The 26,117-nt window shown below is 38.2% G+C and overlaps 1 protein-coding gene across 2 annotated transcripts in view; it reads right to left on the bottom strand.

The window, feature by feature from the left end:
• Znf704 (zinc finger protein 704) overlaps positions 1-26,117 on the bottom strand; it is a 212,722-nt gene that overhangs the window by 95,995 nt on the left and 90,610 nt on the right. The window lies entirely within an intron of this gene.

Below are 26,117 nucleotides of genomic sequence, written 5' to 3'. Positions count from 1 at the left end.
TGTTTGTTTTTTATAACCTATCTCCCTGTATAGTTGATCTTTTGCTTCTTGGATTTGTTTATGTAATTCATTGTTGAAGTGATCTTTCATTGTCTGATTTTGCTGTCTGATGTCTTCCTTGAGACTCCAGATCATCTGAAGCATGTATATCCTGAATTCTTTATCTGACATTCCATCTGCTGCAGCTATTACCTCTTCTAACGTTGAGTTGACCTGCATTGCTTGTGGTCCTTTATTTCCTTGTCTCTTCATACTGTTCGCATTCCTTTCTACTTGGTGAAACTGTTGTGCTATTGAATTTTCCCCCTATATATTTATATTGGTCTTGTATAGTTGCAAAGTCTCCCTCGCAGGCGTGGGCGGCGGCTCTGCCCCTCCTCCAATTGGGGCAATGTGCCTACCAAGCCGGCAGGCCGCTGGGCCTGCTCTGCCGGTTGGTAGCAAGTCCGCCTACCTTGCAGGCGCGGGCGGCGGCTCTGTCCCTCTGCGGGCCGCTAGGCTTGTTCTGTTGGTGGTCGCAGTTCTGCCTACTTTGCAGGCGCAGGCAGCGGCACTGCCCCTCTGCAGGCCTCTGGGGCTGTTCTGCCAGTGGGTCGCAGGTCCGCCTACCTTGCAGGCGCGGGGGGCGGGGGCGGCTCTACCCTTCCTCAGGCCACTGGGCCTGTTCTGTCTGTCGGTTGCAGGTCTGGCCTGTTCTGTGGGTGGTCACAGTTCCGTCTACCTTGCCGGCGCAGGGGGAGGGGGCGGCTCTGCCTCTCAGCAGGCCGCTGCTCCTCTTCTGCCGGTGGGTCGCAGGCCCGCCTACCTTGCTGGAGTGATTGGAAGCTCCGTAAGATACTTATTTAAAGGGCATTTATGTTTGAAGAAAAAAAACTCATTTGAGGTTTTTGTTTTTGTTTTAGGCGAAAGAGGCCAGTTATGTCAGTTGACTTTGTCACTATAACAAGTAACTGGGTAATCAAGGATTATTTTGGCTTACAGTTTTGGAGGTTCTAGTTCATGATCAGGGGGCCCCATTACTTTGGGCCAATGGTAAGTTAGCAGCACATCAGGAGCACATGGTAGAGAAAATCTGTTCCCCTCATGGCAAGGAGACAAAAAGGAAGAGGAAGGGGCCAGAATCCCATTATCTTTTCATGGTCATGATATTAATTTCCTAAAGACCTCCCATTAGGTCCTACCTCCCAATAGCACAATGCTGGGGACCAAGCCTTAACACATGGCACTCTGGCGGACAGTCAACATCCAAACCACAGTACCTAAGAGCACTGTGATCTAAGAGATCATGGGTTTTATCTAATTCTAGTAGTTAGGTACATATGACTGCCATTAGGTTGACATTTGAAGCTCAAACGGATGTCCCTACCTGTCATGAACAAAGAACCAGATTCCATCTCTAAATAGCATTTGCTGCTTTGCAATTCATACCAATATTTAGGGAGTTTGCTAACCCAGAATGTCTTTGGTACATTCTATTATTTTAAGTATTTATCATTTTTAAAATAAGTAGTAAGAGCAAAACTGGCAGTTCTTTGAAACAAAAGAGCCAGTTGTATATTCAGTTAACTCCTTCTGATAAGATACCACCAAGGAATAATATAGGTGGCTATTCAATTACATGCAATTACTAAAGTTATTCACATACAATTGAATTTTAAGAGTTTTAATTACATAATGATGTATTTAACCCAAACTATCATTAACATACCACAACATTAAAGGAAAGACACTGAAGGGATTTTAATAATTCAAAATAATCCTTACAAATTTCAATGATCACAGCTTTCTATATATATACAAAGGTGCCAGAAAGTAATAATTGAATGTTAGCTAGATAATATCAAGTTAATTGGAGTTCTAGTCTCTGTTATTACATATATGATAATATATTACAGTATAATAATGTGTAATAATAAATATAGTATGTATATTTATATATTCCCTTTTTATAACATTTAAGGTTGATCCAAAGGTTAGTTACCAAGAACTAAAACAATTAATAATCAAACACAATGCAAAAATCTCATATCACACCAAGGCAGGACTTTTCCAAAATCATAAAATGAGCAGCCCTGTTCAAATCAACAATAATGTCTTTAGAGGCTAAAAATATTAAATAAAGTCCAATTATGTGTGCACATAGTGTGGGGAGAGACTATGGTTTTGCATCATCTCTCTTTTTTTTTTTTTTAAAGAGAGAGAGAGAGAGAGAGAGAGAGAGAGAGAGAAAGTTTTTTAATATTTATTTTTTAGTTCTCGGCGGACACAACGTCTTTGTTTGTATGTGGTGCTGAGGATCAAACCCAGGCCGCACGCATGCCAGACGAGCATGCTACCGCTTGAGCCACATCCCCAGCCCTTGCATCATCTCTTATCTTGCTTGGAATTAAGAAGGGTTCTTGGATTTGTGCCTTGATATCTTTCATGGATTTTAGATGATTCACAATCACTATTGCTTTGTATACCACTTCTGCCTTAATTTTTCTCTTCTCTATTCTGAAAATCCAGTTACTTACCATATTACCTCTTCTGAATTTTCTTTTTTGTCTCTTTGTGCTTGTTGTATTTATTAATTCCCTTTCCTCCTAATTCTCCTTACTGTGTCTAATCTGTGGTTAAGGCCATCATGGTAGCCCAGGGGCCCCTGCCACGGTTCTCACTATTCAGTATTTACACACTTAGGTAGTTTATTTTTATAGTAACTTAGGGCTGACCTGTGTGATCAGTGGAATACAGTAGAAATGACAGTGTGCCACTACTGAGGCTAAGTCACCAAAGGCCTTGAAGCTTTTTCTTTGCTTGTTTGGATTTCTCTTTCTGTAGAAAATCAGTTACCATCACACTGTCATGAGGACACTCAAGCTGCTTCCTGGAGAAAATTATGTCACAAGAAACCAACTTGACCTCCATGTGCACCTTGCCCCCTTCAGGTGGCTCCAGTCCCAGTTAAAATCTTTAGATAACTGACCCTATTGAGATCTGACAGCAGCCTCTAGAGAGACCTCCAACAGGAACTGGCCGAATTATACTTCTTGATTCCTGACTCATAGGAACCAAGAGACAGGTTAAGTGATTATTGCTATATTAAGTCACTAAGCCTTAGGGTGATTTGCTATACAGCACCAAATAGCTAATCTACCCATTCATTAAGGTTTTAATTTCTGTTCTTCTATTTTTCAGTTGGTTCACTTTGAGAGCTTCTAGTTCTCTTATAACATTTCTCATTTTTTAAAACATCTAATGGAACACATTAAACATTTTTTCAAAGTCTGTCTAATAAATTTATTATGTGGAGCTCCATGTTACCGTTATCTGTAATTTTCCTCCCCCCGCCCCAATTCATAGTATCTCTTCATGAACCTGATTATTATTAGCTAAATAGTGGATAACTTGTAAAAATAATTTGAAACTTTGATGACATTTGCTTCCTCGAAAGATACTTTACGCAGCTGGGGTTGTGACTCATCAGTAGAGTGCTCACCTAGCATGTGCGAGGACCTGGGTTCAATCCTCAGTACCACATAAAAATAAATAAAATAAAGATATTGTGTCCAACTAAAAAATAAATATTAAAAAAAGAAAGATACTTTACTATTGGCAGGTTTATAAACCAGCCAATAGTAAATTTGCTAATTTACTATTATCTCAACCAGCTCTGAGATAATTTGATATAATTTCAGGGATTAAAACTGAAGTTGTACTTCAGGCTCTGAGAGGACCAGTCTACTCAGAGTTCATTCTATTCCCAGTGGTAGCCATTTGGTGTCCCAATCCAAAGTATGGGAGTTTTATTAGCTTCATCCCCAGCTTTAATGGGTTATGGATTACAAGTTTTGTTCTCTCTTCTTCAGGGCTGTCAAAAGCCCTGCTAAATTTCTTGGTTTCTATGTCACCTATTCTAGGAGTAGCCAACATCTGAGTGGAAAAGTGGCCCCATATGGCAAGCTTACCTCTGGATTCTTCTTCATTTTCTATATCTTTCCCACAATTCTACCGTGTTAGATCTCTAATGTCTTTTTAATTTTTTTTAGTTGTGGATGGACACAGTTCCTTTATTTATTTCTTTTGTGATGCCAAGGATTGAAGCCAGTGTCTCACGTGTACAAGGCAAGCACTCTACTGCTGAGCTACAACCCCAGCCCCCTCTAATGTCTTTTTGCAATTCTTTTTAAAATTTTTTTCTTTTTTTTAGTTGTTGATGGACCTTTATTTTATTCAGTTATCTACATGCAGTGCTGAGAATCACATCCAGCACCTCACACATGCAAGGCAAGCGCTCTAACAGTGAGCTACAACCCCAGCCCTGTAATTCTTTTTAGTATATTTTGTATAGCTTTATGGCCTATATTGGGGAGGATGATATAAAATTTGACCTTTATAAGAAGCAGAAATATTATTATATTAGCTAACCTAGAATTATAGTCACTTCAGAAAATAAGAGACCACATGCACTTTTTTCCCCCATGCGAAGGGTCTAAAGCATCACTTCTCTAAAACCATTTTCATAGTAAAGGAGTTGTTATTTTTAAAATGAAGTAGTAAAGAGCTGCCAGTCTATTTGCTTATGACAAGACAGCTGGTCATTGTAAAATGTGAAAAACTACTATTGATAGAAACAGGTAGTGTTTACAGAGAATGTGAAGTAAATTCCTGCAAGCCCAGATCACCAGACAAGCAGGACATTGCTCCTCATATTTAGTCTTTCATGAAAGGCTCAAGTTCTATGAAAAACTAGGAGTCATGTTGTGAGGACACTCAGTCAGTTCCATGGAGATGCATACAATCCACCAGAAATATTCTCCAGTGTTTTCTGGATTGTTTGATATTTCTTTTATATCAGAATGCCTACCTAAAGATTAGTTATTGGACAGAAAGGAAGAAAGAAATGTTTCAAACATGTAAGGAAATCTTATCTTTGAAGTAATAAGGCTATCAATCACAAAAATTCAATGTCTAATGTTGAATAACATAAACCAGAACTTAAACTTTTAGGTTCGTTGGATTAAAAACAGAGGAAACAGCTGGACATGGTGGCACATATCTGTAATTCCAGCCACTTGGGAAGCTGAGGAAGGAAGATCACAACTTTAAAGCCAGATTTAGCAACTGAGTGTGGCCTTTAGCAACTCAGCAAGACCCTATCTCAAAATAAAAATAAAAAGGGCTGGGGATGTGAGTCAGTGGTTAAGCACCCCTGGGGTTAATCCCCAGTACTAAAAAAAGGAAGAAACTAATTGCTAGGTTTGAAAATATCATTTTAAAAAGGAGTATTTTAGGTACATATTGCAGATAAAACATTATTTCTTAATGAAATTCAGTTACCTTAAGTTACCTAAATAGATGAGTAGAAAGACGAACAATTTATCACAATGCCTTTGCAAATTTCATCATGTGGTCCAGCTGAGTTGGCACAATTTTACAGAAATTACAGGATTATATAGAATTATATTCCCAATTTATAGATTTGAGATTTAAATGTAAGTAAGTTGTTTATTGTACCATGACTACCTGCTGATGGTTATCTGCCACCTGGAGCTGACCCTCAGCCTGCCATATCCATGACAGGGTATCTACACGACCAGTTAACCATCAGATTTCTCTACATGTCTCAGATCTATGCAACCCTCTAGTTGTCTACTCTTTCCGAATCATCCTGAAAAATTGCTTGTTCTTCCTCCCTTTCCCTCTATACACACCCACCCAATTTCAACTTGTTCAAAAATTTCAGTGGATACTGGGCCCTCCTTGAGGCCTTCAAGGTTTCAGAATCATCTAGTCCTGATCTACTTATTCAAAATCACCTCCCATTACTTTTCAGCGACACCTCCACTTTAGGGAAGTCAGGCACATCACCACTCCCACATGGTGCTTGTTTTTTCTTTTGTGATTCCTCTCCTGCTCAGGTATTGGAATATCGAGGACCAAAGGCTACTTTATCCTGTACAACTTTTCTGCCAATTCTGATTCATAATTGTCATTCTTTCCTTTGAAATTAAATTTTACTCAGTTTAGAAAGCAAATATTTCAAGTGCATTCTATATTTTCTATTTACCAACAGTTCTGCAAACCTGGTGTGCTCAGAGAAGAATCTTCAGAATCTTCTGGGGTACCTAGCACACACAAAGACTATGTCCCAAAGATGTTTTTAAAAATATATTCGACTTTGTGTCTAAATCTAAGTAAAGAAGTTTAATTCAACTGTGATGGGCCTCCTTATCCCGGGAATCACCCTTTGGTGGGTAGGTCCGGCAATTTAGATACAAATTCTGACTCTGCCACTCACTACCCAAGGGACCTTAAATAGGTGAATAAATCTGTCCTAATTTTCTCATGTGTAGCAGATACAGGGACTCAGCCATAAAGAAGAATGAAATTATGCACTTGCTAGTAAATGGATGGAACTGGAGACAATCATGCTAAGTGAAATAATACCCCCAAACCAAAGGCCAAATGTTCTCTCTGATCTGAGGATGCTAACTCACAATAAGTGGGGTGGGGAGGGAAGAATAGAAGTTCACTGGATTAGACAAAGGGGAATGAGGGGAAGGGAAGTGGGTGGGAATAGGAAAGACAGCAGAATGAAGTGGACGTAACTTTCCTATGTTCTTATATGAATACATGACCATATGTAACTCTACATCATGTACAATCACAAAAATGGGAAATCATACTCAATGTATGTATGATATGCCAAAATACATTCTACTGTCATGCAAAAAAAAAAAAAGATACAGGTGTATAATTCACTGTGTGAATTAAATGAGATAATGAATGAGTACAACATGTTTAACACAGTACATAGTTCACTAAGGGCTGGCTTTTATAATTATTAAAGTTTCATTTTCCTTATAGAAAATGAGAGTAGAATAGTGGTTATCAGAGACCAGGAAGAGTTGGGTGGGAGTGGTGAGGGATGGAGAAAGTTTGATGCATGGGCACTAAGTTACAATTAAATAGGAATAAGAAGCTCTGATGTACTGTTGCACAGTATGGTGACTACAGGAAATGTACTGTACATTTCAGAGAGCTAGAAGAAAGTATTTTGAAAGTTTTCACCATAAAGAACTAATAAATATTTGAGGAGGTAAATATGTTTAATCTGATTCAAACATTATGCAATGCATACATGCATTGAACATTAGATGGTATCCCATTAATATATAAAATTTTTATGTTTCTATGTATCAGTTAAGAATTAGAATTAAATTAGAAAAAAAAACGGAGAAAACTTCCCATTTCCAATGGTGTTAAATTTACACATGACTCTAAAATTCAGAAAAAAAAAACACTTGGGAATTTTTGTTAAAAAATTTAAAAACCCACTGAGTAGCTTCCATGTAACAGGTTAGAGAAATCTTTCTAGGCTTAAAATTTGGCTAGGATGAACTGAGGTATTCTTAAGTGTCAAATAGTCACCAGACTTCAAAGATTTGAAAAAGAATCTAAAACGTATCATTAATGTCTTAAAAATATTGATTGCATATTGAAATGATAATATTTTAAACATAGGTTAAATAAATTATATTATTAAAATTAATATCACCTGTTTTTTCATTATTATTTATTTTTGTATCAGGGATTGAACCTGGAAGGGGCTCAACCACTGAGTCACATCCCAGCCCTTTTTATTTTTTTTGTTTTGAGACAGGGTCTCACTAAGTTGCTTAAAGCCTTGTTAAATCTCTGAGGCCGGCTTTGAACTTGTGATCCTCCTGCCTCAGCCTCCATAGCTGTTGGGATCATAGGCATGTGCCACCCTGCATATCTGTCTCACAATATAGTTTTTGGACAGTACTGTTGTAGAACATTATAGTAACACTGAAAGAATTACCTCATTGAATTACATCTAGGGCTCTGAAAGAGTTAATGTATCTCCCCAAGGTGCTATTTGAGAGTAACTCAATCACAAGGGAACACAGTGAAATATGTCACAAACTGCTAATCACATCATTAAATATAGTCTCCCCTGTTGCAGAATGTAATCATTTATGAGAGTGAAGAGCTCAGGGACTTTCAGAAAATTTCAAATATCCATTCAAAAAATCTTCTTGTCATCTCTGCTAAATTTGTTATGATCTAATCTGGCTGCAACCCAGGACCTGACATTTTCATCACAATTCACAAATGCACTCAACTGGCACAAATACATTTATTTATGCACAGAGCCAGGGAAAGGGTGATCTCTATTCCAAATAATGTGCTTAACTAATGGACCATCCCTTTTACCACTGGAGAGGCCAGAGGTAATGAGAAGATGTATATGAATCAAGCAATGTTAAATACTCAAGTTGTTCATTACGTGGTTTATTTAAACAAGAAGATAAATAATGCATTTTAATTTTACATTGATCCTCAAACTTCAGTAGCTCCTAAATTTTTACTTAGTCCCTGATAGTAAATGGCTATAAAAATCAAAATTGTTCAAAACAAAAAGAAACAACACTTGTATGCTTTGATAAACTCTACTTTTGGAAAGTCTATAATCAATCATTTAGAAAAGTATTTATAATTTGAATCATCAACTTTTAAAATTCTTGTTATAGTGAGGAATGCTCTGTTTAAGAAGATATCTTAAACATCTCTTCAGTTTCTACAACATTATATAGCATTCACTTTTGCTTTTTCCTTCAGTTTTGCTTAAGTATAGGTCTTGTCACATCAATATACTTTTTATAAAATTTTTCAAATTTCCAAATTCATAAGTCAAAGAACTAAATAATTTTACTTCCTTTTTGAGCTCCTATGGAGTTCTTCCGCTATGTTATTATCTATTGCATTAGGCTTTAATGACAGCCAATATAAGAAGAGAAATTTCAGTTCAAGGAGTTCGTAAGGACAGGAGAAATACCTTAGTTTTGGTTGATGGGATTGTAGCAATTATGCAGCCAAGTTCCAACACTAGAAAAATGCTGTCATGGGAAACTGAACCATGTATAGAAATGACATCTTCTAGGATTAGTAACATTAAATATTTGTAATGTTCATCATCTCTATAGACTGGCTGCCCCTCTCAACCAGTTTTATATAAGGGATATACATTAAGCTTGTGAAAAATGCAGCACTCTATAAAATTCACAGTTATCTGTGCTAGAAAGCAAGTATATCACAATGGGGGACTGCTATTCATGAATGTGTCCATTTTAAAAATCACTTTGTAATTCATCTTTCTATAATATTGGAAGTGTTTTTTACATTTTAAAGCACCAGCAAATGTACATGAACATTACCAAATTCCACATATTGGATTACAGCTGCAAATACCCTGTACTTCAAAAGAAGTGGAACATGAGCTCAGAACCAAACAAGATTTTAAAGACAGAGTGTACAAAACAAGAACAAGCAGGCCCTTTGGAAAGATAAGAAAAACATCAAAATTGTCTCAAGCACTCTTAGCTTATTAAATATATTTCTGTCAAGGGAAAGCAGATTTAATTTCCTACTACAACTCAGACTCACTCAAGACTGGATGAGGATTGTAAAATGGTATAATAACTTTGGAAAGCTGTTTGACAGCTCCTTACAAAATTAAGCAAAGTACACCTACTTCATACTTCTAGATATTTACTCAAGAGAAATGTAACCTCATGTGAGCACATTCCCAGGACCGTTGTAAAGACTCAGTGAGATCATGAGTGCGCCAGCGACTTACACAGAATTGTGCATGAGGGAGGAGCTTATCAAACCAAATGTGTGATCTTCTTTCCCAGTTTTGGACAGAACAGAAAGAGCTCAGGATTTCCCAGTGCAGACCTGGTGGTTTATGTCTGATTCTCTACTCACCCATATTATTCATTCATTCATCATTTTTGAGACCTATCGGGGCCAACTACTATTCCAATGTAGGGGATATTGTACTGAATGTGACAGTTCAAGTCTTTACTCTCATGAGGTTTACATTTTAGTGCCTTGGGCAAAATATTTAAGTTTTCTACATATTAGTTTCTGCTTCCATTACTCAATTCAGTTCAGCACCTTGGAGTATTGTATCAAGTCTGGGAGCACAAGAATCAACTAGATAGAAGAACCTGTGCTCTCACATATTTTACAAGGCCAAGGAGGACAGCAGGGAAATTTAGCACTGTGAGAGAAATAAGGAGCCAGTGCTGTGGGGGGCATCACACCTAGTCCTGAGTGGCAAGGAGACTCAGCCCAGGACAGGGTCGGAGAAGGCTTCCTGAAGGAAGAGCATTTAAAAGCAATCTGCAGAGCAAACAGGCATAAGGTACTCGCAAATCCACATTATCAGTGAGGTGCAAATTAATACACTTGTGAAGATACAATTCAGTCCATAAAATCCTTTATGACATAAAGCAACACTGCTTCTATTTTAAGGGCAACAGTATTAAACTAGAAAACTGTTGTGTAATACTGGATCCAGTTTATACTGTCTTTGACAATATGTTGTCTTCCTAACACATGTACTTAATTGGGACTTGCCACATCTGTTTCCTCGATGCCAGCACTTCTAAGCTTTCTGCTTGAAGAAACTGGGTAATTGAATAAATTGTTTTTAATCATATGGGGCCAATCCTGACTTTCAGTCAAGTTCATGAGATTTGCTAAACCCACAGTTTGCAGCGTAGCTCTGTGGTAGGCCACACTGATCTCAGGACTTCCAGAGGAGTCAAGATCCTTGTAGGTCTGGAACATATTAAACACCTAATAATTTATCTTCAATTTAATTGAAAATCTCTGTTTATGAGACTTGAATACAGTTTATACCATAGTTAGAAGTATCAAGTAGAACAGGAAACACCACCTCTGCTGAAAGGCTTTTGATCTGCATTTGCTATTTTATTTTATATACTACAAAAAACTTCTGAAACAACGGAAGTAGGAAGTAGGATTGGGGACAAGAACTTAGGAAATCACTCTTTCCAAATACAGTGAAATTAAAATGAACTGGGATAAAGAACAGTAGAGGAATACAGACGACATTAAGCACATCCTCATCCCATGGTGGTGCTTACGCTGACCAAGGCCTTCATGGTTGTTTCAGTAACTGTGATGAAAGCCACTCTGACCTCATGAACCCTGAATCTTTTAAGTAGATTTTGAAAAAAAAACATGTTTTAGGTGCTTCATTTTCCTATTGGGAGGTTGTGATACTTGTTAAATAGAGAATTACCAGACATGGCAAGGGTTTATGTGAATGTTTTACTCCATCTTCAGAAACATCTGTAATATAACCAGATGTGGGAGATATTTCCTGCATTGTCAGAAGAGAAAGGATATGATATAGAGATGCCTCTTCCAAAAATAAAAGTATACATGCAAAATAATATCCCTGATTGAGCCAATAAAATTGGGGCCCCCGCAGAGTCTAAATGGGCCTCTCCCCAATGTACATATGCTCAAGAGACCCCTCATGTGAACAGTGAAATGTGTATGGGAGTGAGAATGAAGGATTTCTTTATTCCTTGAAAAGATAAGCTGACCACTATAGGAGGCAGCTTCTGGGAACACAAGGTATCTGGGCTATTCAGCCCAGGCATCAATGCCATCACAATCAGTCTGTGACCTTGGGAGTTCTAGTTCTGCTCTGGAGGAATCTCACAAGGTTTTGTGGGCCCAAATCAATGCATTAGGTACTTTTTTTTTTTTCCAGTCCTAGAGATTGAACCCAGGAGCACTTAACCACTGAGCCATATCCCCAGTCCTTTTTTTATTTTTTATTTTGAGGCAGTGTCTTGCTAAGTTGCTTAGGGCCTCGCTAAGTTGCTGAGGCTGGCTTTGAACTTGCGATCCTCCTGACACAGACTCCTGAGCTTCTCGGATTACAGGCCTGCACCACCATGCTTGGCCATTAGGTACATTTTTAACCACTGTATAAAATCCATGTCTTAGATTCGTGGGAATGGTAGGGGACTGGGCAATGACTGGAGGAAACAGCAAGAGAGAGGGGATGTAGCTCGGCAGGGGAGTGCTTGCCTAGCATGTGTGAGGACCTGGCTTCAATTCCCAGAACTGGATAAACAAACAAACGAGAGAAAACAATTTATTCTCCAGTAGGAAAAGTGGAAAAAAGTTGTAGAGAGACGGATAAGGGGAATGTAGCCTAGAGACAGGAAAGACACCAAATTTTGGAGGGAAGTTAAGAAGGGAAGCAGGAAAGAGAGACTGGCTAGGTCACGATGTCTTGTCCAGCTTCTAGGGCTCCTCTGGGAGGCACAGCTAGGGAGCAAGGAGAAGTACAAGGATTCAGTCTCAGGGTGTTTTGAAGCGTTTAAGATAATATCATCCATTCTGGGGGTTTTTTAGTTCCCAAATGTGGTAAATCCAGAGAAAAGTTAAATACCCAAACTAGGACCCCCCAATCCCTTTAATAGAGATGATTTGTTAGGCCCAATTTGGCCATCCTGTGTTGTTCCTCCAGGTGTGCAGATCTTCTCTCACCTGTGCTGTGTCAACTCCTCTAAGGCATTCCTTCTAAAAGAATCACCTTAACTTAGCCATGTGCCCTGGAAGTTTCTACTCAATGGTCCTTTAGGTCAATCAAGAACTCCTGGGTAATCAGATGAGTTCAGGTCAGGAGCTTGAAGGCATATTTTTCTACCTAGCCACTGTATGCCTCATCCTCCTTAGTACATTCCCCACCAGGCAGCTGTATATTGGCCAGGATTGGCACAGAAAATGATGCTGCACAGCCACCCCAATGAATACAGTCCACTAGAAGAGGCAATGACTGCCTACTTCCTTGGAATTGGGGGTTAGGTGTTCTCACTTTCACTGACCCAGAAGATGGGAGCTTTTCAGACTCTAAGGCAGCACACGGCTCAATAGAAATACCACACAAGTCAAAGAAGTGATTTTGAATATTACATTAGCTACATCAAACAAGTAAAAGGGAAAAGAGAAATGAATTTTAATAATGCCTTTTACTTAGTATAACGTATGAAAGATCTCATTTGAACATGAAATCAATATAGAAAATTAATCTATTTTAATTCCTTTTCTCCACATCTTCAGAATCCACCATGTTTCCTAAAACTCAAGCACATTCTTATTCTGACTACCACATCTTATGGGCTCAACGGACATACATGATGACTATCCTGGACAGCATAACTCTAATAAGGAAAAATCTTAGAAGTGGAATCTCTGGGAACATCTTGGGTGTTTGTTCCAAAACAATCCTTTTGGTATAAAATTCCATTTAGGGAAAAAATATTTATCAGCTAATAACTACTAAATCCTACATGGGAAAAATGTTTATTCTTGCAACTAGATTAATAACTTTTAATAAGATAATGTTCATGAAGAATGTTTTGCTTTTTTTTTTTTTTTTTTAGCCACAAAATCTTAATATCTGCATACACTAGAGAAGGGGCAAGGCCAAGGACTTTGAGCCTGCAACTGTTTTAGTGATCACACAAAGCTAAGCAAGCTTCTTGCTGCTGGGCACTCTGCTCTGACTAATGAAGGACTCCTTGGGTAGGTCTGATACTTCTTTCTTGGTCTTTGTTCACAGGGATTAAAGAAACAGCCCTGTAAAGAGTCACAGAAACAACATCTTGGTTTCCAACTTGTGAGCCTGAACAGTGTTTAATTCTTAGTGGAAACTATGTATTGACTACTAATTATGAGGCAGGCCCTGTTTCAAGGGAGGCAAATTGCCTACCACATATTTGTATTGTTTTCAAATATACATGGAAGATAACTGTAAAGAGTAAAAGAAAATGCACATAAAACACCAACGAATTCCTAGTAGCCATCTGTCCTTTGCACTTTCCCAATCAATGGGCTTTTCTAAAAGTACAGGTGAAGATCCCAGAAATTGCTTGATGCTGAAGTGTGGTCTCTCAGCATCCCAAATCATTGAGCTGGTCATCATTAGATCACTGTTTTTCTCCCTTTTGAGTGATATGGGTGGTATGCTTTGCTGTCAGCCAGTATTCTCCTGGATGAGATCTTCCTATTGCTTGTTATTGAGTTAATGGTCTCTTGTTAAGATGCATGGAGTTTTTAGAACCAACTACACACTGAGTTTAATTGCTCAATGCTAATACATTCAGCACAGATGATTTCATTATATAACATGCATTGGCTACTTTGCAGTATTTCCTGAGGCATAATAAGCTTTCACCGTAAAAACCAAATCAACGTTAATCTGCAAAGCTGTCACTTTATATCCATTGCCAAGGAAAAAAGATAAAAAGAAGAAAACAAATTAAGATAAAGTTAAACCTTTATCAAGGAACTGTACCAAAACAATGATCAAGCTAGCTCCCTCCCCCTCCCTTTGGGGCAATCTGATTTATAAATTGAGGTTTCAAAGTATATTTTATTTAATTGCTGAGGGCAAGAGAACAGTAGGAGTTTTTTTGAACTAAGCTCTTTATGTGCTGGCTTGCTCTGCTTTTGGAGAAAACTGAAAAAAACAATCTTTTAAAGTTAGTATTTTCGAGCCAGTCTCATGATTCCACTAGCTCAATTTCTTTTCAGTTGCATCAAGAGTAAGCTGGTAGAAAAGAGCAAAAAGTTACCTTGATGAACAGGTAAAAATATTCAAGTTTGAAACCTGGTTGGTAGACAATGGCCAGCAAAATCCTCTTGTATTTCCAGGCAAACACAAGGCAAAGCAACATATTTTTATACCTTTCATCAACAGTCTGTATTTAAATAAGACATACACAAAGTTTGCTTGCCAGTCTAGAAAAGCTGGCCATTGTTGTGTGTTTAATTACACTCCTAAATCCCGAAGAATAAAAACAACCAGCTAGGTAGTAACTATCTGATCTGCATATCTTGGCTGCAGAAGTGCGTGCAAAGCAAACCTGCCCAGGCTCATGTTTCTAAATTCCTCTAGTGAAGCCTGCAGCTCCAGACTTAGCAGAGCCAAATCTTTCCCAACTGGAGGGTGGTGAGGAGCACGCAGCACACACCAGTTGCATTCATAAGGAAACAATCTTCCTGCCCACCCAGCACTATATTTAGAGCCATCTCTTGGCAATGCAAACTTATATTCCTGGGCTTTCTGCCACTCAGACCAAAAAAAAAAAAAAAAAAAGACACGAAAAACGGGTTTGGTTTCACTGCTGAGCCCAAACAAAAAAAGTTAGATGTGGCCTTCCTCATTGATGCCTTTCTGTGTCAAACATCACTCCTTCTTCAAAAGCACTGAACATGGGATGTGGCTCTGAAGAATGCTTTCCTTCTCCCAATTCTAATAAGTAAAATGTGTCCCTCTCTCTGAGGGGACATTTTGTTAAAAAAAAAAAAAAGGAAAGCAACGAAGCATTTTTTTTTTAAAGGACAGAATATTTTGAAGTGCTTAAACTAAAATTGGGGAGCTGTGACTTCCCCAAACATGTGTTCATCCTAGAGTAAAATTCAGTCCCAAAGCTGGCCTCCAAGTGGATGGGAAGAGAACACACAAGGCTGTCTCCAGGACTCTTCTGCCCTCAGATGTCCACGCTATGAGAAAGGCTCTCAAGCATTTTGCTGTTTTGCCACAAAAACACCTCGCATTTAGGAATATCAGTGTTCTTCCCCAGAAGTTACACAGGCAGAGACATTGATATGTGCCTCCTGAGCAAGTGACTGCAAGTCCTCTTCACACTGGCTCCAAACTTGGAAGGCCACACTGAATCAGAAATGAGCAAAACAAGTATCCCTCCTGTCCACTCCCAAACCTTAACGTTCCCTTTTTTCTTACAATCATATTTTCTTAACTTCTTTTGACATTTCTTTTAATTTAATGTCTTGTCATCACGCTGACTGATTAGGAATGTGGAACACTAACACTAACTAAGACAGTCAATATCTTCCATCAGTGCAATTCAAGCAGAAAGAGCGCTGAGTGGCTTGGATAAGTATTTCCTTCGCATTGGTACAAGCAGTCACCTTTAACTAGAAATACAGAAAAGGACAGAACACAAATATCTGCAGCTCTATAGCCATTCCCCAGGCTAAAATTATAACAACAAAATTAAAATGAGTATTACATTAAAAAAAAACCTTCATAAAATTTCTTAAAAATATCATGTGGTATGGTTTAGATCTTAAATGTCCCTCAAAGGCTCCTGGGTTGAAGACTTGGTCCCCAGCTGGTGGTGTCACTGGGAGGTGGTGGAAACTTTAGGGGGTAGGGCCTAGAGAGAGGAAGTAGGTCATCTGGACACACTCTTGAAGTGGATATTGGGATCCCAGCTCCCTCCTTTCTCACTCTCTCCCTGCTTCCTGGCTGCCAAGAGGTGAACTGCTAATTCTGCTCCACCACATGCTTCCAGCCATGATGTTCTGTCTCACCAAAGGTCCAAAGCAATGGGGCCGAGTGACTGAAACCATGAGCCAAAAGAAATATTTCCTCTTTTACATTGACTTTCCCCAGGTATTCTGTCACCATGATAAAAAACAAACACAAAAGGTACATATGCAAAGTAACTTCATTTGACATAAAAGGCAAATACTTCTGGAAGTTCCAGAATACGCTATATAATACCTATTCCAACTGGGGATTATATGAGTGGCTCAAGCAAAAAGAAATTGACTTGTGGCCAAACAAAAACATTTTTAGCATTTGAGTCTTTAAGACTGTTCACTCCTTCTAGGTGTAGATGTGGATAAGTGTCCCTCAAAGGTCCACGCACTAAACGCTTGGTCCCCTGTGTGGTGCTTTTGGAAGGTACTGTGAATCTTCAAGAAATGAGGTTCAGGGGTCACTGGAGGCACGCCCATGAAGGGGATTATTGGACCCCAGTCCCTTCCTCTTTGTCTTTCCCATTTGCTTCCTGGCTGATGAAATGTGCTATTTTGCTCTGTCACATGCTACCACACCATGATGTGTTACTTCACCACAGGCCCAAAGCAATGGGGTCCATTGATCATAGACTGGAACCTCCAAAACCCTATTTCTTTATGTATTAATTATCTCAGATATTTTGTTATATTAACAGGAAGCTAACAAAGAGGTTGAATTGCAAACCCTGGTCCCCTAAAGTTAGATACGACCAAATGGTTTGCTTGGGTCAGGGGGATGTGAGATGAAATGACAGGTGTCATTTCTGTAATGTTGGTTCTCAGTTCTCTATATTCCCTTTTTCGTCACATTTACCTGAATCCTAGATGGGCATGAAGCATCAGGCAGAAATGCAACTTTGTTTTTTAAGCACAATGAGATTTGGGAATTGTATGTCATCATAGCAAAAAGCCTATCTAGATTAATGTCATATATTACATTTAAAAAAAAAACAATAATTAGCAGAAGATAATGATGTAAATGTCCAGAGATTCTAGTACCAAGAAGCTTAATCAAGTCACATATTCCATTGTGCCCCCAACCCTACCACAATTAAAGATTTGCATCCACCTGACATGCAGAGTATTTCTTAGCAACTCCACTGAAACCCAAAACAAATAAAACATTAAAAAAAAAAAAACAGAATTGAATAGGTACAGCTAAGAAAAACTAACATGTCTATTGAGAAATGCAGTGATTCCACTTCTCTAAGTCTGTGGTTGTCAACACTGGGTGCTTATCCAGGTCTAATCTCAAAGATTTAGATTACTTGGTTCCTGGTAAAATTCAGGCATTTATCTGTACTATCCCCTCTCTCCTTAGATGATCCTGGTTGGCACCTTGGCTTCACATGACTGGACTGGACCATTTTCCAAAACTCAGTTCCAGGGCATCAGAAAAAAAAAAAGAAAGAAAGAAAGAAAAAGAAAAAAGAAATGCACACACACACAACTAACACCCCCAAACAGCATAGTCAGGTAGCAAAATGTAGCTAAAGAGGTATGTATTGTTGAGGCCCCTCAAAGAACATGTTTTGCTGCACCAGAAGCTCAAGAGAGAAATTTTCAAAGGCAATGTATCTCATTCCTCCTAAGAACAACCAACAATCCCTTTGCACTCAAATATATAAACAATGAGTTTCTATTATAATGATGATGTTATTCAGCACTCATTCACTGCTTACTATGCACCAGGAATAGTCTTTGGTATTTTAAAGATACATTTTCATGCTATCCTCGTATCAACTCCATGAGGGGAAACTATGAGAATTTCCATTTTACAAACAAGGCAATTCAGACTACAAGCTTAAGTGACCTGCCCCCTGTCACATGCTTATCACTGAAGATGTTTGGGAACAAAAAAATTCATGTATTGATCCATGTTGAGCATAACTGAGGAACAGGTAGATTATAAGGATTTCCCTATTATCTTCTTCCAGGTGTCACCATACCTATTTTCCAGAAACTCATGTGGTTTAATAACCTAAAGAACCTGCCTTATTAATGATAAATCACAAAGCATAATTTTAACAAATACATATTGACATATACAAATAACTATGATTATCATTTAAATTTAGAGAAAAGTTTGTCGTCATTATGCATAATTCACTTCTCTGCCTGGGGTTAAACAGTATTCAGTTATCCAGTGAATACGTTAGAACCTTCCAAACACTACTTACTGCAGAAAGAACAGGGAGCAGGACAGCTGTAGTCCCTGCTCTCTCCAAGCTTACAGTTGAGCTAGGAACACAGGCAGCTAAACAGCAAGAATACTGTGCTAAGGAATACAATGGGGCAAGTATTATGAAGTCTCTAAGGTGTCCAAAGAGGCAAATAGGTGGTCAGCTGTCCTTCCATATAATTGAACTTCATTCGGCTTTGCAGTCAACTTAACAGATGCCCTCCTTGTCCAACCTCTGGCTTACTATGACACTATGTTATAGTTGAGCCTTTAGAGCAACTGGTGTCGATATCGCATTACTTCAAATACATCTTCATTGTCCTTTGAAGTTCTGCCAGCCTCACGCACAAAGGCTTTCTTTCAGTTCACTATAGAGCAATTGCTCAGCTAGTCACCAAATTATCAGCTATCATGGGAGCAGACAGAGCAGAGCTTGCATTAAAAGCTGGCTCTCAACCTGTTGAATTACTAAGCATAATTTGTGGCTTTATTCTACCTTCATTTAAGAGATGAAGTATAGGAAGCACACTCTCCACCAAAAGGCTTCTGTCAAGTGTCACCCGTATTAAGCATTTTGGACAGAACTGCAATTCATTATACATGATTTGGTCTGATACAGTCATTTTGTTAATATCCCATTCGTTATTTGTAAAAACTAACAATAGCTTTGTAGATCTGTTCTGTAACCCAGTTTCAAATATTAGATAAGAAAGAAAAATACGACGACTCATTTCAGCAGTTTGCAAGAAGGCTATAATTGCTAATAATAAAATTGCAAATACCTATTAGGTTCTTACTATATGAAAGTTACTGTGTGCTAAGGGTTTTCTGTGTATTATCTAATTCAAAATTTATAAAAATCAGGCAAGACAGACACATCATATTTCATCTATTCTAAAGCATACTTTTCTCACATTTTAGCATGTTTGTTATCAGTGTGCATTTTATAATCAATCCACTTATAACATAATTGGCAGTAATTTTCTTTGTGAATTACACAGAAAATAACACTGGTCTTAAAATCCATGGTACCTTCGATGCAATAATATACAGTAGCATTATCCTCATTTTACAGATGAGGATTGAGGCCTGGAGAATTTGAGTAACTTGTCCAATGTCACATAGCAAGTATGTGATCCTGTGTTTTTTCTGACTTTAAGTTGGTACACTGTACTACATCACACCACACAGAAATAGATTTCAAAAACATTGATCAATTCAGCATCTTTTATGAGTTAGTCTTCACAATAGGAATGCTGAGAAATACTAAATGAGTAAGAGCATTTAAAGTAGCTAATTAGGGATTTTACGCATCTATTTGATCAGTTCACTAGAATGTTCAGCTTCACAGACTTAAAAAAGTTTTTTTTTTTTTTTTGGTTGTAGATGGAAACAATACCTGTATTTTATTTATTTATTTTTATGCAGTGCTGAGGACAGAACCCAGGGCTTCACATGTGCTAGGCAAGTGCTCTACCACTGAACTACCCTGGACCCAGCTTCATAGATTTTTGAAGATTTTAAACCTTGGCTTTTTTTTTTTTTTTTCCACTAGCAAAATATCTCATTCTATGTACCAGTTTCTGACTGGTTGAATATGATTTAAGTCAACATTTTGGTGTGGCAGACAGACTCTAAGGTGGTCCTCAACCATCTATACTTCTACTATTCACACTTATGAGTGCATGAGAGACTTGTGACTTGCTTGTGACCAATAGGATGGCTACATGAAATTGTGGGTTGTGGCTTCCATGTTGTTAGCACACTATCCATCTTGTTAGCTCTTTTTCTTTTTTTGTACTGGGGATTAAACATAGGAGCACTTCTTTACCACTGAGCAATATTCTAGTTCTTTTAAAATTTATTTTATTTTTGGTATTGGAGATTACCCCTGAGCTACATTCCTGGCTCTTTTTTTTCTTTAATTTTGAGAAATTTGAGACAGGGTCTTGCTAAGTTGCTGAAGGTTTCATTAAGTTGCTTGAGACTAACCTCCTGACTCAGCCTCCCCAGTTGTTGAGATTACAGGCATGTTCTACCATGCTCAGCCCATCTTTTTGGCTTTGATGAATCAAGTTGCCAGGTTGGAGAGAACCACATGGCAAGAAACTGAGGGCTGCCTCTGGCACCCAGACCAACAACCCAAAGGAAGTAAATCCTAAAATAATCACATTAGTGAGTCTGGAAGAGAATTCCTTCATAGTTGAGCTTCCGGATGAAAACCCAACCCTGGTTTTCAGCTTTGTGAGGGAACCCATGAGCTCTTGACCCAGCTAAACTGTGCCCAGATTCCAGACCTAAAGAAACTATGAGATAATAAATATTTGTTGTTTAAAGTTGCTATATTTGTGGCAATTTGTTGTTCAGTAATGCTTGGTGCATTGGTTTGAATACATGTGTCCCCTCAACACTCATACGTTGGGACCTATGATAGAATTAAGAGGTGGGGCATTTTAGCAGATGACTAGTGAGACAATTTACTCAATAATGACATTAGTACTCTTTTTAGAGGACTTAAGGGAACTAGTTAGGCCCTTTTGCTTTTCTACCATATTGCTATAAGGCACCATCTTGGAAACAGAGAGCAGCCTTCAGACATCAATAAGCCTTATCATGAGCTTTGAAGCTTCCAAAACCATGAGAAATAAATTTCTTATCACTTTCTCATTCACAGGTATTTTGTTACAGCACAAATGGACTAACATATTTAGTTAAAAGGTAAATTTGTGTCATGAACCTACGTGGGGCTCTCAAATAGTTGATTATAAAAATTCTTATAGTGAATTTAATCTCTTGGTTAGAAAATAAAAATAACAGCTATCATTTACTGATTACCCATTAGGGGCCAGGTAAGTTCTAACATACATGAGTAAAATCATAGCCACTTTTTTTTTTTATTTGGTACCAGGGATTGAACCCACGGCATCGCATACCCAGCCCTTTTTTATTATGAGACAGCGTCTCACTAAGTTGCTTAGGACCTTGCAAAGTTGTGATTCTTCTGCCTCAGTCTCCTGAGGTTCTGAGATTACAGGCATGCATCACTATTTATGTGGCCAGTAAATCGTGGCCACATTAACCGAGCAACAAGTCATCAGTATAGTTACTGTATATGTAAGAAATATTAAATGACAGCTTTATTAGCAAATTAAAAAAAAAAAAACTCATTGAGCTTTACTGTTTCCAACTCCTGCTCCCCTTATTTAGGTAAATATTGCCTTTTCATCTATAATATGCTACTTCCCCTTATATCAGTCATAGTATTCTAGTGGGTATTTATTTATTTATTATTTATTGGTACCCAGGATTGAACTCAGGGCCACTTGGCAACTAAGCTACATTCCCATCCCTATTTTGTAATTTATTTAGAGACAGGGTCTCACTGAGTTGCTTAGCCTCGCCCTTACTGAAGCTGGCTTTGAACTCACGATCGTCCTGCCTCAGCCATCGGAGCCACTGGGATTACAGGCATGCACCACAGTGCCTGGCTTCTAGTGGGTCTTCATCTTAAATGACCCACTTCCTTGCTCACAGTGACTAATTCAACACTGGCCATCTTATTTAGCTATGACAATGAGCACCCTCCTCCAGGATTTTATCTTAATGTGGGGCAGGAGAGGAAACACTTTCAGTTCTAAAAGCAGTTAAGAGTCAAGCAGGACTTCTCAATGACCATGTCCCCTTCTGTGTGAAGGCAGCCATTCTACAAGAGATAACATGGTGGAGACTCAGAAAGAAGCAGAGACAGACAGGAGAGTCTGGTTCCTTCCAATCATTGCTGCTACAGTTCCTGAAGTCTGAGTGCACCCCTGCCTTTTTTTTTTTAGGTCACAGAAGCCTTATTTTACACTCCACTATCTTTGGGATTCAAGCAACCAATTGAGCTATTGCTATCTCAAATCAAAGGAGATTTAGTTAATACAACAATTTCCTGATCTGTAGTACTGATATTTTGAAATGTTCATGTTTCTTTTATTAAAAAATTATTATTATTTAAAAATTTTTTTAGTTGTTAATGGACCTTTATTTATTTATATGTGGTGCCGAGAATCAAACCCAGCGCCTCACAAATGCTAGGCAAGCGCTCTGTCACTGAGCCACAACCTCAGCTCTGTTTAAAAATTATTTAAAACCGATTATTCTTTTCCTAAATCATACCATAATCAGCTGGTTGATATATCCCAGAATGTTAAAGTAATAGAAATATTTGGGTTATCAAGTGTGACTCTCATTTGTAAATGAGGAAACTATACCAAGAGAGGTTAAACCACTTTCTAAGAACAAAGTCTATGCCAGAATTTCCTGAAATTTGACCTTCTGCATTAATTCCAGTGAGTGCTATCTACTATACAGCATCACTTCAAGGTCACACGAGTTGATAGAGACATAAAGAATCTGACCTGTATTTTAAGGATGCCCCCTCACAAACCTGTCAGTTTTCAAAGGCTCATAATTAACTGGGTTAATTAAGAAATAACTCATTAAGAACAATAAAAGCATTCATTGTTCATTCCAATTATAACCACAATTGAAGCACATGGTCACCAATGTTGAAACTATTTAAAATAAAGGAACTATGTTTACTCATGTACATTCTGATACTCTGGTTTAATTGTTTTATTTCCAGACTACAATATTGCTACACACATAAGAATAATTAAAAATCATTATGTAATGAACAAAACTGACTCAATTTCCACATGTGACTTTTAATCATAAAATTAACAATTAAAGAAAATATGGAAACAGAACAGCAGAAAGAAAACAGTTATGTTTCATGTCTGAAATGATATTGAATTAGGAATTTTGGGTCCAGTTTTTTTGTAAACTTATTAATATTGAGCAGGTAAAATCTAATGCCCCAAAGAAACAGGCCTTAATATGTTAATGAATACTCTAAATGTTCTCCTATGACCATGGTTACAAAAAAATTCTCCTACTTCCCTCTACTCAGCCTTTTTACTCTTCTCAAAATTACTCTCTTTTGAACACTGGAATCAGGGTCATCAAACCCCTTTTCCTAGGGGTTCCTTTGCTATTTATAGGATTCATTTTAATAGCACCTGGGTCAACTAATTACCTTAAACTTTAGAAGAAATGCAACTGTCTTCCCCCAGGTTTTCGTGGACATCCCTATAGCAACCCAACTGCACAGATACCTTTGGAATAAACAAACCATGCCAAAGCAAGAAGACTGTGGCCCAAGGGCCCGTGTGCTGCTTTGAGTGTGGATTATGTAGCAGCTGCAGAAAAGAAAGAGAAGAAGGTACCGTCTATGAGACAGTTTTCAGAAACATTCAAAAAGATTGAAAACAAGCAGTGGGTAAGCATGATAGCTCACATGTTAGAAGTAAAGCTTTAATACTAAGAAACAAGCCTGTTAGGTAGGTGCTGGGCCATGAATGGGTGACCAGAGAAGGGACAATGAAGGGCGACTGAAAACCATAGGGAAATTTATTGACAAGCAAGCACCTGAAAGATGGGGACCTGGCATGTCAAAACCTTCCCCAGCCACAATACATCCCTTGAAAAAAAAAAACAAAACACAAAACTCCTGTTTCAAGATCATGTCATATTCTTCCAGACGGCCTGGAAACTGTCACAACCCTCAATCACCCAGGCAAGGAAAACATGATGATCCTTACAAAAAATGCTTGTTGAGGACTATTCAAAGGGCAATAAACTGATAAGGGGGCAGGGAACTGAGGAAAAAACAAGGAGACTCAGTTTCCTTAAAAATTTCAACTTTGTGAGCACCACATCATCCTCTCTTCCAGGAGCTCCATGTAGTTCCCATGCTGTCAGTCAAAAGTTGGAACTGGGTGGGACTCTCTGGAAACTTCCCTGTGGCCTTAATAAAACTGGAGGGAGGATTAAGTTCCCCATCCTCCTCTCTGAGAGGACTCTCTCTCTTCCTTGAGAATGTCGTCTTTTCCCTTTTCCAATCCCCTCTAATAAATCATGCATACTACTCTCAGTGACACATCTGAAATCTTTCTGGTGTGATCACAAGAACCAGTAAAGAGAGGGCCTCTGTGGTCTGTCTCAGCTTCACCACAAGTTCCTACCCTGTAACAAAGATCATGATAGGAAACCACCCGGAAACTGCTTTCAGACTCCTTAAAAAATATGTTTTCTATGGTATGTCCTTTCACACCTTCCATAAGTAAATTACCCTGAAGAAGAAGTAGAAAAGCTGGTCAAGAAAAATTAGCCTGCTTCTCTCATGAATTGGACACCAGTAAATAACTGTATTCAACACTTTTCTCAGTGCCCTGCATGAACACAAAAAGGTTTATATTCACTAATAATAAACCACTTTTTTTTTAAGGTGGAGGTCATAATTCTGCTTTGAATTGACTACTGATTCTCACTAGATCCACTGTACCAACATAATACTTGTATTTTTAATAATTTTTCTAGTTGTAGGTGAACACAATACCTTTATTTTATTTTTATGTGGTGCTGAGAAGATTGAACCCAGTGCCTTCTACATGCAAGGCAAGCACTCTACCACTGAGCTACAACCCCAGCCCCCAACATAATACTACTTTTAACAGGAAGGGACTGGGCAGTAACTTGAGGCCCAGTTTTTGATTATAATTTTAACTGGATTAGACAAGGTTACCATCATACACTATCAAAATCAGTTCTATCCCATGGTGTGTTAAGGTCAGCTCATACTGGCTCAGGAGAGGCAACTGTTAACTTCTCATCCAATTCAGGTGCCATGACAGTATGGGAAATTGGCCATGAGAGAGTAATTTTTTATTTCTTTTTAATTGGCACATATAATTATACACAATAATGGAATTCATTATGCCATATTCATACATGGACATAATGTAATTTGACTGATCTCATTCCCTGTTATCTTCCTTTCCTGTGGGAGTATTTATGTCAGAGAAAACAGCAAATGACACAAACCAGAGCGTCCATTTTCTTCTGGAGAGCTAGTTGTTAAATATTTTATCAGCATACCACTGGTCTCATCCATTCACCCAACTGCCTAACAAATATTTATTGAAATCTAATGTGAAATCTAATGCTGGCTAGACTTTGTGGTAAGCCTGAAGAATACACAAATAACCTATAGTCTGTGTCATAAAAACAATTTGGTCCACTAGAATTTGTGAACTAGAAAAAAAAGTCATAGAATATGATTATCTTCCCCAGCTGAGTCAATTGGTCCACGATGGTGCAAACATCTTGAAAGATTATAAAATTCCCTATTAAGACAAGGAAGTGCAGCCAGCTGCATAATCCCAATGACTATGGAGGCTGAATCAGGAGGATCACTAGTTCAAGGTCAGCCTCAGCAACTTAATGAAGCCTTAAGCAACTTAGCAAGATCTTGTCTCAAAATTTAAAAAAAACATTAAAAAATTTAAAAAAAGGAGTGGGGGCGGGGATTTGGCTCAGTGGTAGAGTGCCCTGGGTTCAATCCCCAGTACCAAAATAATTAAGAAATAACTCATTAAGCTCAATAAAAGTGCTTATTGTTCATTCCAATTTAGCCACAATTGAAATATATGATCACTGATGTTGAAACTATTTAAAATAAAGGAACTCTGTTTACTCATGTGCACTCTGGTATTCTGGTTTGGTTAAACTGTACAATATTTGCTACACACATAAGAATAATTAAAATTAGATAAAATTAGCATGTATATGCCCCATTATTATGGGTTAA

Source organism: Marmota monax, unplaced genomic scaffold (assembly GCF_021218885.2).
Source record: "Marmota monax isolate L192 unplaced genomic scaffold, Marmota_monax_Labrador192_F-V1.1 WCK01_AAM20220418_F8-fsc00115, whole genome shotgun sequence".
Lineage (NCBI taxonomy): Eukaryota > Metazoa > Chordata > Mammalia > Rodentia > Sciuridae > Marmota > Marmota monax.
This window is presented reverse-complemented; position numbering and strand designations above follow the sequence as displayed.